The sequence below is a fragment of the Choloepus didactylus genome, chromosome 15 (genome assembly GCF_015220235.1).
Source record: "Choloepus didactylus isolate mChoDid1 chromosome 15, mChoDid1.pri, whole genome shotgun sequence".
Classification (NCBI taxonomy): Eukaryota; Metazoa; Chordata; class Mammalia; order Pilosa; family Megalonychidae; genus Choloepus; species Choloepus didactylus.
In genome coordinates this window covers 40,738,172-40,752,287 of record NC_051321.1, presented here as the reverse complement: position 1 = coordinate 40,752,287, position 14,116 = coordinate 40,738,172, and the positions used below count along the sequence as shown (strand labels likewise).

The following is a 14,116-nucleotide window of genomic DNA, read 5'->3' as shown; positions in this document are numbered from 1 at the left end:
ACTTTCTGTTAGTATACTTACTGTTCATATTTAGTTTATGACATTCTGTGGGGATCCTAGGGTTCTCGAATGAAGAGATTTTCTTTTTCCTCTTCGAGAAGCTGGTGGGTGGTAGATGGAATGGGAGGCAGAGTGATGAGGCAGTGGGAGAAAGGGAACTTTTCACACTTTGGACTACTTTAGGGCCTCTGGTTTATCCCGGAGCTCTTATTAAGTTACCTCAGTTTACTGCTAGGACAAAGCTTAGGTACCAGGTTTCAGTGTGACATAAGTATTGAGGTTCCTTACTACCCTTCTCTCTAGTTTCAACTGATTTTTAAAACTTTTGAATTTTTGAATAATTTCAAACTTAACGGTGCCAGAAGAGTTTAATAATTATTGTTCATCCTTTGCTAAGATTTTGCAATTGCTAACAATGGGCCACATATGCATTATCATTCATTCTTTCTAATTATATAAATTATCATTTTCTGAACCATTTGAGAATAAGTTGCAGACATGTCGCCGCTTTATTCCTAAACACTACAGTGTGATTCTTAAGAACAAGAATATTCACTGTATAACCATAGTACAGTTAACAAAATCAAGATAGAACACTATTACCTAATCTGCAGACTTAATTCAAATAACATACAATTATCAAAAGATCAAAAGTGTACAATCACTTGCCCCTGGGTACCCTCATACAGCTGTGCATCCATCACACTTAATTTTTGTTCAGTTTTTAGAAACTTTTCATTACTGCAGACAAGAAATAAAGTGAAAGACGAAAAAAGAAAAAAAGAAAAGGAAACTCTAATCCTCCCCTATCCCTAACCAAACCCCCTCAATTGTTGACTCGTAGTACTGATATAGTACATTTGTTACAGTTTATGAAAAAATTTTGAAATACTACTAACTGTAGTGTATAGTTTGTAATAGGTATACAGTTCTTCCCTATATGCCCCTCTATGATTAACTTCTAATTGTATTGTCATACATTTGTTCTGGTTCATGGAAGCGATTTCTAGTATTTGTACAGTTGATCATGGACATTGCCCACCATAGGATTCAGTTTTATATATTCCCATCTTTTGACCTCCAACTTTCCTTCTGGTGACATATATGACTCTGAGCTTCCCCTTTCCACCTCATTCACACACCATTCGGCGCTGTTAGTTATTCTCACATCTTGCTACCAACACCCCTGTTCATTCCCAAACATTTAAGTTCATCCTAATTGAACATTCTGCTCATACTAAGCAACCACTCCTCATTCCTAAGCCTCATGCTATTTCTTGGTACCTTATATTTCATGTCTATGAGTTTACATATTATAATTGTTCCTATCAGTGAGACCCTGCAATAACTGTCCTAATGTGTCTGGCTTATTTCACTCAGTATATTGCCCTTGAGGTTTTGTCATCAACCCATTTTTTTTTTTAATATAGTTTTGTTCACTCACCACACATTCCATCCCAAGTAAATAATCGATGGTTCTCTGCATGGTCATACATTTATGTGTTCACCACCTTCACCACTATCTATATAAGGGCATCTACATTTCTTCCACAAGGCAGGAGGGAGAGTCAAAGAAGGTAGAGGGGCAAAAGAAAGAGGAAAAAAAAAATGACAGCTAGGAAGCAGCAAAAGGAAAAATAACCTTAAATCGAAGTAGAATAAAGAATCAGACAATACCACCAATGTCAAGTGTCTAACATGCCTCCCCTATCCCCCCCCTCTTATCTGCATTCACCTTGGTATATCACCTTTGTTACATTAAAGGAAGCATAATACAATGATTCTATTAGTTACAGTCTCTAGTTTATGCTGATTGCATCCCTCCCCCAATGCCTCCCCATTTTTAACACCTTGAAGGTTGACATTTGCTTGTTCTCCCTCGTAAAAGAACATATTTGTACATTTTATCACAATTGTTGAATACTCTAGATTTCACCAAGTTACACAGTCCCTGTCTTTATCTTTCTTCCTTTCTTGTGGTGTCTCACATGCTCCCCACCTTCCTCTCTCAACCGTATTCATAGTTACCTTTGTTCAGTGTACTTACATTGTTGTGCTACCATCTCCCAAAATTGTGTTCCAAACCACGCCCTCCTGTCTTCTATCACCCTGTAGTGCTCCCTTTAGTATTTCCTGTAGGGCAGGTGTCTTGTTCACAAAGTCTCTCATTGTCTGTCAGAAAATATTTTGAGCTCTCCCTCATATTTGAAGGACAGCTTTGCTGGATATAGGATTCTTGGTTGGCGGTTTTTCTCTTTCAGTATCTTAAATATATCACACCACTTCCTTCTTGCCTCCATGGTTTCTGCTGAGAGATCTGCACACAGTCTTATGAAGCTTCCTTTGTATGTAATGGATCGCTTTTCTCTTGCTGCTTTCAGGATTCTCTCTGTCTTTGACATTTGATAATCTGATTATTAAGTGTCTTGGCATAGGCCTATTCAGATCTCTTCTGTTTGGAGTACGCTGTGCTGCTTGGATCTGTAATTTTATGTCTTTCATAAGAGATGAGAAATTTTCATTAATTATTTCCTCTATTATTGCTTCTGCCCCCTTTCCCTTCTCTTCTCCTTCTGGGACACCAATGATACCTACATTATTGTACTTTGTTTCATCCTTGAGTTCCCGGAGACGTTGCTCATATTTTTTCATTCTTTTCTCCATCTGCTCCTTTGCGTGTAGGCTTTCAGGTGTTTTGTTCTCCAGTTCCTGAGTGTTTTCTTCTGCCTCTTGAGATCTGCTGTTGTATGTTTCCATTGTGTCTTTCATCTCCTGTGTTGTGCCCTTCATTTCCATAGATTCTACTAGTTGTTTTTTTGAACTTTTGATTTCTGCCGTATATATGCCCAGTGTTTCCTTTACAGCCTCATCTCTTTTGCAATACCTTCTCTAAACTTTTTGATTTGATTTAGCATTAGTTGTTTATATTCCTGTATCTCAGTTGAAGTGTACGTTTGTTCCTTTGACTGGGCCATAACTGTTTTTCTTAGTGTAGGTTGTAATTTTCTGTTGTCTAGGCATGGTTTCCTTGGTTATCCAAATCAGGTTTTCCCAGACCAGAACAGGCTCAGGTCCCAGAGGGAAGAAATATTCAGTATTTGGTTTCCCTGCGGGTGTGTCTTAGAAAATTGCTCCACCCTTTGATGCCTCGGGTCACTGTGCTTTTCTGCCCAGCAGGTGACGCCTGTCAGCCTGTAATTCTTGACTGGTGTGAGGAGGTGTGGCCGTGTTCCCCCAGGCTCTGGGGTCTGGTTCTGAATGGAAAGGGCCCCACCCCTTTCCTCCTAGAGAAGACAGACCCCCCAGGTGGAGGTTATTAGCATTTCAATGATCTCACTCTCTGCTTGTGCTGTCTCCACCCTTCTCAGAGTCACAGCCCTGGAGACTGAAAATGACTGGGGCTTTCTCCACTGAGCCGAAAAAGAAACAGATAGTCCCCTTCAGACCCAGTCCAAGGCGACCCTCTGGCTCTCCAAGGTCAGTCGTCACCCAAAGCCTCTGTCTGTTTTTTCAGGATGCGTACCTGTAGTGAGCAGTTCACACTTGCTACTTAAAACCCCAGTTGGAGCTCAGCTGAGCTATATTTACTTGCTGGGAGAGAGCTTCTCTCTGGCACCACAAGGCTTTGCAGCTTGGGCTATGGGGGAGGGGGTCTCACGACTTGGATCCGCAGGTTTTACTTACAGATTTTATGCTGTGTTCTCGGGCATTCCTCCCAATTCAGGTTGGTGTATGATGAGTGGATGGTCTCGTCTGTCCCCCCACAGTTATTCTGGATCATTTACTACTTGTTTCTGGTTTTTTGTAGTTGTTCCAGGGGGACTACTTAGCTTCCACTCCTCTCTATGCCGCCATCTTGCCCCAGCCTGCAATACTGATTTTTAACTTTATCATTCCTTCTACATTTATTAGTTCATATTCTACTGCATAAAAGACTTTTACTATTTCCTATATTTATATATCTATATCCGTCTATATTGTTACCTATCTACCTGTGATCTATTTATTATCAGGATGGGCCCACAGATTCCTATTTTATTCAGTTATAATTCATTATTATTATTTTTATTTATTGGCCAAATTGACTCAGATTTGGCCACTGAGCCTTCAAGCTGGCTCTTGTGTCACATCCCCAAAATTTTTTTGCAGATTTTGAGTTAGAGATATGTTCTCAAATCATATAGTCCATCCAAAGCATACAATGTCTCATAGTATCATCACCTAGTTGTGCAATCATCAAACTCAATTTTAGACACTTCATTGCTCCAAAGAAAAAAATGAAAGACACATAAAAAGAAAATCAAAAACACTCCATATCCTTTATCCCTCCCTATTATTGGCCCCTGGTATTGGTGTGGTGCACCATTACTGTTGATGAAAGACCATCAAGGTGTTACTTTTAACTACAGTTCGTAGGCTGCAATAGGCAAGTTTTCCCCATATATCACTCTGTTATTAATTCTTTGAACAAGTTATATACCTGTGTAGTAGTTCATGCAAGAACTTATTTATATTTGTAGTGTCCATCAGTGACGTACATAACTTTAAACAATGCTTTTCAGCCAAATTCAGCTACAGTAAGACACTATTACTTATAATCCCAATAACAAGCTACCATCACCTCTATCCATTCCCAAACATTTGAGTTCAACCTCGTTAACAATTCTGTACAAATTAGATAACTGCTGCACTTTCTCTACCTTCTGTTTATCTCTAGGTACCCAATGTTCTATGTTTTAAGACTCCGAGTTTACATATTCTAGTTAGTTCCTATTAGTGAAATCATACATCTGTCCTTTTGTGCCTGACTTATTTCACTCAACATTATGTCCTGAAGGTTCATCCATGTTGTCACCTGCTGCAGGACCTCATTCCTTCTTACTGCTGCATAACATTCCATCACATATGTATGTACCACATCTTGTTTATCCACTCATCTGCTGATGGACACTAGGATTGTTTCCATCTTTTGGCAATTGTGAATAATGCCACTATTATCAGTGTGCAGATGTCTGTTGAAGTCACTGCTTTCAGATTTTCTGGGTATATACTGAGAAGTGAAATTGCTGGATCATAGGGTAACTCAATATCTAGTTTTCTGAGAAACCGCCAAACTCTTCCACAGTAGCTGCACCATCTTACATTCCCACCAGCAATGAATAAGTGTTCCTATTTCTCCACATCCTTGTCAACATTTTTAGTTTCCTGTTTGTTTAACAGCAGCTATTTTTATAGGTGTAAGATATCTCATTGTGGTTTTGATTTGCCTTTCCCTAATAGCTAATGAAGATGAACATCTTTTCATGTGTTTTTAGCAATTTATATTTCCTCTCTGGAAAAATGTCTATTCATATCTTTTGCCCATTTTATAACTGGGTTGTTTGTCCTTTTATTGTTGAGTTGTAGGATTTTTCTTTACATATCCTGGATATTAAACCCTTGTCAAATATATGGTTACCAAGTATTCTCTCCCACTGAGATGGCTGTCTCTTCACCTTTTTGACAAAGTCCTTTGAAGTGTTCAGTCTTGAGGAGCTCCCATTTATCTACCTGTTCTTTCATTGCTTATGCTCCGGGTGTAAGGTCTAAGAAGCGACCTCCTATCACTAGGTCTTAAAGATGTTTCCCTATATTTTCTTTTAGGAATTTTATGGTACTGGTTCTTATATTTAGGTCTTTGATTCACTTTGAGTTAATTTTTGTATAGGGTGTGAGGTAGAAGTTCTCTTTCATTCCTTTGGATATGGATATCCAGTTCTCCCAGTTCTATTTACTGAAGAGACTATTCTGTCCACATTCAGTGGATTTGGGGGCTTTGTTAAAAGTCAACTGACCATACATCTGAGGGTCTATTTCTGAACTCTCAATTCGATCCCATTGATCAATACGTCTTCTTTGTGCCAATAACATGCTGTTTTGACCAGTGTGACTTTATAATAAGCTTTAAAGTCAGAAAGTCTAAGTCCTCCAAGTTCATTCTTCTTTTTTAGGATTTTTGGCTATTTGAGGCCCCTGTCCCTTCAAAATAAATTTGATAACTAACTTTTCCAAGTCTGCAAAGTAGGTTGTTAGAATTTGGTTGGTATTGCATTGAATCTGTAGAACAATTTGGGTCAAATTGACTTCTTAATGACATTTAGCCTTCCTATCAATGAAAAGAGAATGTCTTTGCATCTATTCAGGTCTTCTTTGGTTTCTTTTAGCAAAATTTTGTAGTTTCCTGTGTACAGGTCCTTTATATCCTTGGTTAAGTCTATTCCTAGATACTTGATTCTTTTAGTTGCTACTGTGAGTGGATTTTTTTTAATTGCCTCCTTGGTTAGGTCATTGCTAGTATATAGAAACACTACTGATTTCTGCATGTTAATCTTATATCCCACCACTTTGCTGAACTTGTTTATTAGCTCAAGTAGCTCTGTCATAGATCTCTCGGGATTTTCTAAATATAGGATCTTGTCATCTGCAAATAATGAGGGTTTTACTTCTTCCTTTCTGATTTGGATGCTTTTACTTTTTTCTTGCCTAATTGCTCTAGCTATAACTTCTAGCATAATGTTGAATAACAGTGGTGACAGTGGGCATCCTTGTCTCATTCCTGATCTTGAAGGGAGGATTTCAGTCTTTCATCATTGAGTAAATGTTGGCTGTGGGTTTTTCATATATGCCCTTTATCATATTGAGGAAGTTTCCTTTGATTCCTACCTTTCGAAGGGTTTTTATCAGGAAAGGATGCTGCATTTTGTTGAATGCCTTTTCAGTGTCAATCAAGATGATTATGTGATTTTTCCCTTTCAATTTGTTAGTGTGTTGTAGTACATTAATTGATTTTCTTGTGTTGAACCACTCTTGCATGCCTGAATAAACTCCACTTGGTCGTGGTGTATAATTCTTTTAACATTCTGCTGGATTCAATTTGCAAGTATTTTGAGAATATTTGCATCTATATTTATTAGGGAGATTGGTCTGTAGTTTTCCTTTCTTCTAGCATCTTTATCAAGGTTTGGTATTAGAATGATACTAGCTTCCCAGAATGAGTTGGGTAGTGTTCCTTTTTCTTCCATTTTTTGGAAGAGTATGAGCAGGAATGATGTTAGTTCTTGAATGTTTGGTAAAATTCCCATGTGGGAATTCCAAATGAAGCCATCTGGTCCTGGGCTTTTTTTTTTGTAGGGAAGTTTTTGATGAATGATTGAATTGCTTTACTTGTGATTGGTTTGTTGAGGCTTTCTATTTCTTCTCGAGTCACTTGATGATGTTCATGTGTTTGTAAGAAATTATCCATTTCATCTAAGTTCATCTAGGCAAACAGTTGTATGTAGTATCCTCATGATTTTCTTTATTTCCCCTCTGATTTTATTTATTTGCATCTTCTCTCTTTTTTACTTTCTCAGTCTAGCTATGGGTTTGTCAAGTTTGTTGATCTTCTCAAAGAACCAACTCTCGGTTTTATTTTTTTGTTGTTCTTGTTCTCCAACTCATTTATTTCTACTCTAATCTTTGTTATTTTTTTTCTTCTACTTGTGTTATAGTTAGTTTGTTGCTCTTTCTCCAGTTTCTTCAGTTGATAAGTTAGGCCTTTAGTTTTAGGTCTTTCTTATTTTTTTAATGTAGGCATTTAGAGCTATGAATTTTCCTCTAAGCACCATCTTTGCTGCATCCCATAAGTTTTGATATGTTGTATTCTTGTTTTCATTTGTCCCCAGATACTTACTGATTTCTCTTGCAATTTATTCTTTGACCCACTGATTGTTTAAGAGTTCACTGTTCAACCTAGATAAGTTTGCGAAAGTTCTGGTTATTCAATGGTGATTATTAATTTCCAACTTTATTCCATTGTGATCAGAGAATATTCTTTAAATAATCTCATTCTTTTAAAAATTATTAAGATCTGTTTTGTGTCCCAGTATATGATCTATCTTGGAGAATGTTCCATGAGCACTGAAAAAAATGTATATCCTGTTGTTTTGGGATGCAACAATCTATATATATCTGGTAAGTCTAATTCATTTAGCAAATTATTTAGGTTCACTATTTCCTTATTGATTCTCTGTCAAGTTGTTCTACCTATTAAAGAGAATGGTGTATTGAAATCTCCTACTATCAATGTAGAAATGTCTGTTGTGTTTGTTTCATGTACTTTGGAGTGCATAACATTTGTGATTGTTATTTCTTCTTGGTGACTCACCCCTCTTATTAATATATAGTTTCCTTCCTTGTCTCTTATAATATCTTTGCATTTAAAGTCTATTTTATCTGATATTAGTATAGCTACTCCTACTTTTTTTGGTTATTGCTCACATAGAATATCTTTTTCCATCCATTCACTTTCAACCTATTTTTATCTTTGGGTCTAAAGTGAGTCTCCTGTAAACAACATATAGATGGAGCATATATTTTTTATCCATTTTGCCAACCTGTATTTTTTTTATTAGGGTGTTTAATCCATTAACAGTCTGTAAAAGCTGTCCTTACTTCAACCATTTTATCTCCTGGCTTTTATTTCTCAAATTGGTATTTTCCTCTCTTTTTATTCTTTTAGGTACCCTGATAATCACCATTTCTTTACTGTCCTCCAGGTCTCTCTCTCTCCTGCCTTATTTTTTCAGCCAATAGAACTCCCTTTAGCATTTCTTGCACACATGTCTCTTGTACACAAATTCTTTTAGCATTTGTTTATCTGTGAAAATTTAAACTCTCCCTCACTATTTTTCGGTTAAGTTTTTATTTCATAGTCATAAACTTACCTCTGCAATCCAGCTAGACTTGAAAAGGGGAGGATAATGTAGAACCCAAAGAACTGCAGCAAGAGTACAAAGATGACAGGATTGTGAGGGCAGACCAGGGGAGGTGGGACGCTCTCCTGAGCTACAGAAGGAATGGTAGTTAAGACAAAACAAAAATCACATTTATTAGACCTGTCCACAGTTGGCAATAGTGATCTTCTTGCTGGTCTTCACCTTCCTGGACCCAAAGTGCTCCATGGCTTCCGCAATATTCATGCCCTCTTTCACTTTACCAAAGACCATGTGCTTGCCATCCAACCACTCTGTCTTAGCAGTGGAGATGAAAAAACTGGGAACCGTTTGTGTTGGGTCCAGCACTGGCCATGGGCAAGATGCCAGGACCCATATGCTCCAGTGTGAAGTTCTCATCATCAAATTTCTCCCCATAGATGGACTTACCATTAGTGCCATTATGGCATGTAAAGTTACCACCCTGGCACATAAACCCAGGGATAATTCTGTGAAAGCAGGAACCCTTATAACCAAATCCTTTCTCCCCAGTGCTCAGAGCACAAAAATTTTCTGCTGTCTCTGGAACTTTGTCTACAAACAGCTCAAAGAAGACATGGCCCAAGGGCTCATTGTTGACAGTGATGTCAAAGAACATGGTGAGGTTGACATGGCTGTGGGTGGGGGACTGCGGCGGCAGGTAGTGGCATCTGCAAGGCGTCTCCCTCACTTTTGAAGGACAGCTTTGCTGGATAAAGAATTCTTGGCTGGCAAATTTTCTCTTTCAGAATCTTAAATATATTATACCACTGCCTTCTCACCTCCATGGTGCCAGACAACTAGGCAGTGCTTAGTTTTATGTGCCTTCCCTTCTATGTAGTGAATTGCTTTTCTCTTGCTGCTCTCAGGACTCTCTCTTTTCCTTCAGCATTTGACTGCCTGATTAGTATGTGTTTTGGAGTGGGCCTATTTGGATTTATTCTATTTGGAATTTGTTGGGCTTCTTTGATTTGCATATTTATGTCTTTTATAAGAATTGGGACATTTTCCCCAATTATCTCCTCAGATAATCTACCTAGCCCTTTACTCTTTTCCTTCCAGGACACCAATGATTCTTATATTTGTGTGCTTCATGTTGTCCATCATTTCCCTGAGTTCCAATTCAAATTTTTCCATCTTTTTCACCATTTGTTCTTTTGTGCATTTGAATTCAGTTGTTCTGTCCTCTAGTTTGCTTACTCTTTCTTCTGCCTCTTCAAATCTGCTGTTGTGTGTCTCTAGTATATTTTTAATTTGATCTACCATATCTTTCATTTCCATAAGATCTGCTATTTATTTATTCTTTCAAATCCTTCTTTATGCTTTTCTAGTCTCTACTTGATATCCTTAATCTCTTTAGTCAGCTCCTTGAAGTTATTTAGGAGATTTGTTTGAACATCTTTGATTAGTTGTTTCAAATTCTGTGCCTGCTCTGGCTTTTTAATCTGGTCATTTGCCTTGGACATACCTTTTTTTTTAAATTAAATTCAGTTTTATTGAGATATGTTCACATACCATACAATCATCCATGGTGTACAACCAACTGTAAATAGTACCATCATATAGTTGTGCATTGATCATCCCAATCTATTTTTGAACATTTTCCTTATGCCAGAAAGAATAAGAATAAAAAGTAAAAGTAAAAAAAAAAACAAAAAATAAAACACCCAAACCATCTCCTTCATCCCACCCTATTTTTCATTGAGTTTTTGTCCCCATTTTTCTGCTCATCCATCCATACACTGGATAAAGGGAGTGCAATCCACAAGGTTTTCACAATCACACTGTCACCCCTTGTAAGCTACAGTGTTATACAATCATCTTCAAGAGTCAAGGCTACTGGGTTGGAGTTTGATAGTGTCAGGTATTTACTTCTAGCTATTCCAATGCATTAAAACCTAAAAAGGGTTATCTATATAGTGCATAAGAATGTCTACCAGAGTGACCTCTTGACTCCATTTGAAATCTCTCAGCCAGTGAAACTTTATTTCAATTCATTTCGCATCCCTTTTTTGGTTAAGAAGATGTTCTCAATCCCACAATGCCAGGTCCAGATTCATCCCCAGGAGTCATATCCCATGTTGCCAGGGAGATATCCACCCCTGGGAGTCAGGTCCCATGTAGGGGGGAGGGCAGTGAATTCACCTGCCCAGTTGGCTTAGCTAGAGAGAGAGGGCCACATCTGAGCAACAAAGAGGTACTCAGGGGGAGACACTTAGGCACAATTATAAGCAGGTTTATTGGCCATATCTTCTTGCTTCTTCATGTGCTTTGTGATTTTTTCTTGGTTTCTTGACCTTTGATTCTCTTGATAAGGTTATTTTGAAAGCTGATTTCCCTCACTCATCTAAGATTTTGTAGTGGCTTGGGTTTGCATTGAAGGTCTCCTTTTTGCACTTGGTTTGCCAGTAATTCCCAGCCAAACCAAGGACAGGGCCTAACACAGGGGGGTATAGCCCTTTTTGGAAGGATGTTAGAGGCTGGGCAGAGAAGCAGCTTACCAGACTGAACTTTCCCAGTCTTCCCTGCAGATGGTACCCTTGGGCCACCTCTTCCCCACAACCCGCCTCTTCCTGCCTGCAGCAGCCTGTTAGGCAAAATCCCAACCAGGTAACAATCCCAGTCAAGACCAGAGGCCTCCATGCACACTGGAAGCCGCTGGCTGCAGGAGTGAAGGGCGGGCACTGCATGCCTCAGCTGAAACCCTGCTTGTGGGCACAATGAGTCTGATGATTCCTAGGCTCCCGCATGGAAAAACTCTGGGCTGCAGGACTGAGAGGTTCAACTTCTCCAGCCAGCAGCCAGCCCAGGAGTGTCCTGCTTTATACTAGCCCACAAGACCCAGGCTGGTGTGCACCCACAGGCCTTGGGGGTGGGGGAAGGCTGCCTGGTGCTGCAATGCAGCTGCCTCAACCCCACCTCTGCTCATATCCACACTTTGCACTCTGAGCCCCTGTTTATCTAGGATCAAGGCAGCAGGATGCAGAGTGTCTCTGTCGCCAGACAACTGTCAGATTGGCACTCTTCTGCATCCCCTATCCTCCTGAGGGGAGGGACCCCCAGTCTCCCCTAAAACCAAGCACCTGCAGCAGCCTGCCTCAGGGATGGAGGTAGGCACTGGGCATCACAGCAAAGTCTCTATGTGTGGATAAAATGAGTCTGCTGGCTCCTGGATTCCCATGTGGGAACTCCAGGCTATGGGACTGAGAGGATTGGCCTCTGCAGCTGGCCACCAAGATGGGAATATGCCACTCCTCAGCCATCTGATCCAGTCAGCACACAGAGGCGGGCCCCAGCTGTGGTCACTATTGGGCACACTCACCACAACCTCCCAGTCGTAGCCTCTCCGCTTTTTCAACCAAGTCCTTCCTATATATGGTCCCTCTCTAGTCACCCAAACCCTGAAACTACTGTCCCAGTCATTCTCTGCCTTTTCTCTAGTTGCTCCACAGTGTAGGAGTGAACTCTGCCTATCCTACTCCACCATCTTCCCAGAAGTCCCCATGATTTTCAAAAATGCACTTTCCTACTATATGGAACAACAATTTGTTCCAGTTTCATCTGTACTTTCCCTTCCTCAGCCCTGGAATCAACCATTTCTCTAAGGACCTCCGATTCCTTTTAGTGGGGAATGGTATTTAGAAATCAAGATCTGAGTGCTAAGTGCTCATTACTACTGGGGTGTTATTGCTTCTAGGCCCTTTCAGTGGACACACACACACATACACACACACACACACACGAATCAATATTTATCTATTAAAAACAATAAGTTCATTATGATACCTCCAATTCCAGTTCAACACACACCTAGGGTTATTTCTAGCTTCCCCCATTCCATATTTCTCTCTCTCTTCTCCCAGAGTAAGGAAGCTGGATCCCAACATCATCAACATATTTATTTTTTTGGTTAATTGTACAATATATAGAAATTAGTTTCAGGATTGTTAACTTATAGTGCTGAAAAAAATGAAATCTAGTAAGAAAAGCTAAAGATTTTTTTTAATCTTTAGATTGCATATATAGTCAAGAACTGTGTCTAAAAGTTACTTGGCTTAGTTCTTTTTTAAATTACGGTTATGGTATTCATTTGAAATACAGTTAGATTAATTGTTTTCTGTTTGTGTTCCATTTTAGGGCATTTTCCCTTATTTGTAGATTTAATTTTTTACTGTATATAAAACATTAACATTGTTACAAGGCAAAAGAAGAGAAGTGGCCCTAGGAATGGAACGGTTGGGTCATAGTGTATGCATATGATAAGTGTTAGTAAATAATGCCAAATAGTTTTCTTATTTCAGTAGGGTATGAAAGTTTCAGTTGCTCCACAACATGGTCAATACTTGGCATGGTAACTTAAAAATTTTTAATGATTCTAATGGTGTGCTGGTTTGAATCTGTTATGTACTTCATAAAAGACTATGTTTTTTTAATCCACTGTTGTGGGGGCAAACCTATTGTGGGTGAGACCTTTCCATTAGCATTCGTTCTGTGGAGATATGACCCTGCTCATTCAAAGTGGGTCTTAATTAGTTTACTTGAGTCATTAAGAGAATCAGGGAGAGAGACAGAGCTCAGAGCCGACACAGACCAGATGCTTGGAGATGAGGACAGAGAGACATTTGGAGATCCTAAGCTAAGAGATGAAGGCCAGAGTTTGCCCTGGAGAAGCTGAGAGAGGCATTCTGGAAAGAAGTTAAGATACATAATCTAGAGTTTGCCCCTGGGAGAAGCAAGCAAAGACCCATAGGAGCTGACATAGAAGTTCAGAGACATTTGGAGAAAGCCACTGAAACCAGAAGCTAAACCTGGGAGAGAAGGTTCAGCAGAGCCAGCCATGTGCCTTCCTATGTGACAGAGGAAACCCGGATGCCATCGGCCTTTCCTCAGAGAAGGTATCTACCTCTTAATGCCTTAATTAGGATATCTTCATGGCCTCAGAACTGTAAATTTGTGAACTAATTAAACTCCCATTGTAAATGCCAATCCATTTCTGGTATTGTGCATTCTGGCAGCTTTAGCAAACCAGAACAGATGAGTATATAGTGTTATTTCCATTTCTCTGATGACAAATGATCCCAAGTACTCTATCACGTTTAATAGTGGAGTCCTGAAACTGTGAATAAGACAAAGATGTCTGCTGTCACTCCTTTTACTCAAAATTGTAGAAGAGGTCTTAGCCTGTGCAATAAGGCAAATGCATACATACATACATACATACATACATACATACAAGATATAAAGACTGGAAAGAAAGAAATAAAACTTGCATTTTTCACAAAAGACATGATTGTGTACATAGAAAATCTAAGTGTACTGTTAGAATTAATGAGTGAATTTAGCAA

General features: G+C 39.1%; 1 protein-coding gene and 1 pseudogene across 6 annotated transcripts in view; both read right to left on the bottom strand.

Moving 5' to 3' along the window:
• HECTD2 (HECT domain E3 ubiquitin protein ligase 2) overlaps nucleotides 1-14,116 on the bottom strand; it is a 192,229-nt gene that overhangs the window by 65,304 nt on the left and 112,809 nt on the right. The gene's annotated exons all lie outside the window — the stretch shown is intronic.
• Nucleotides 8,789-11,461, bottom strand: LOC119510677 (annotated as a pseudogene).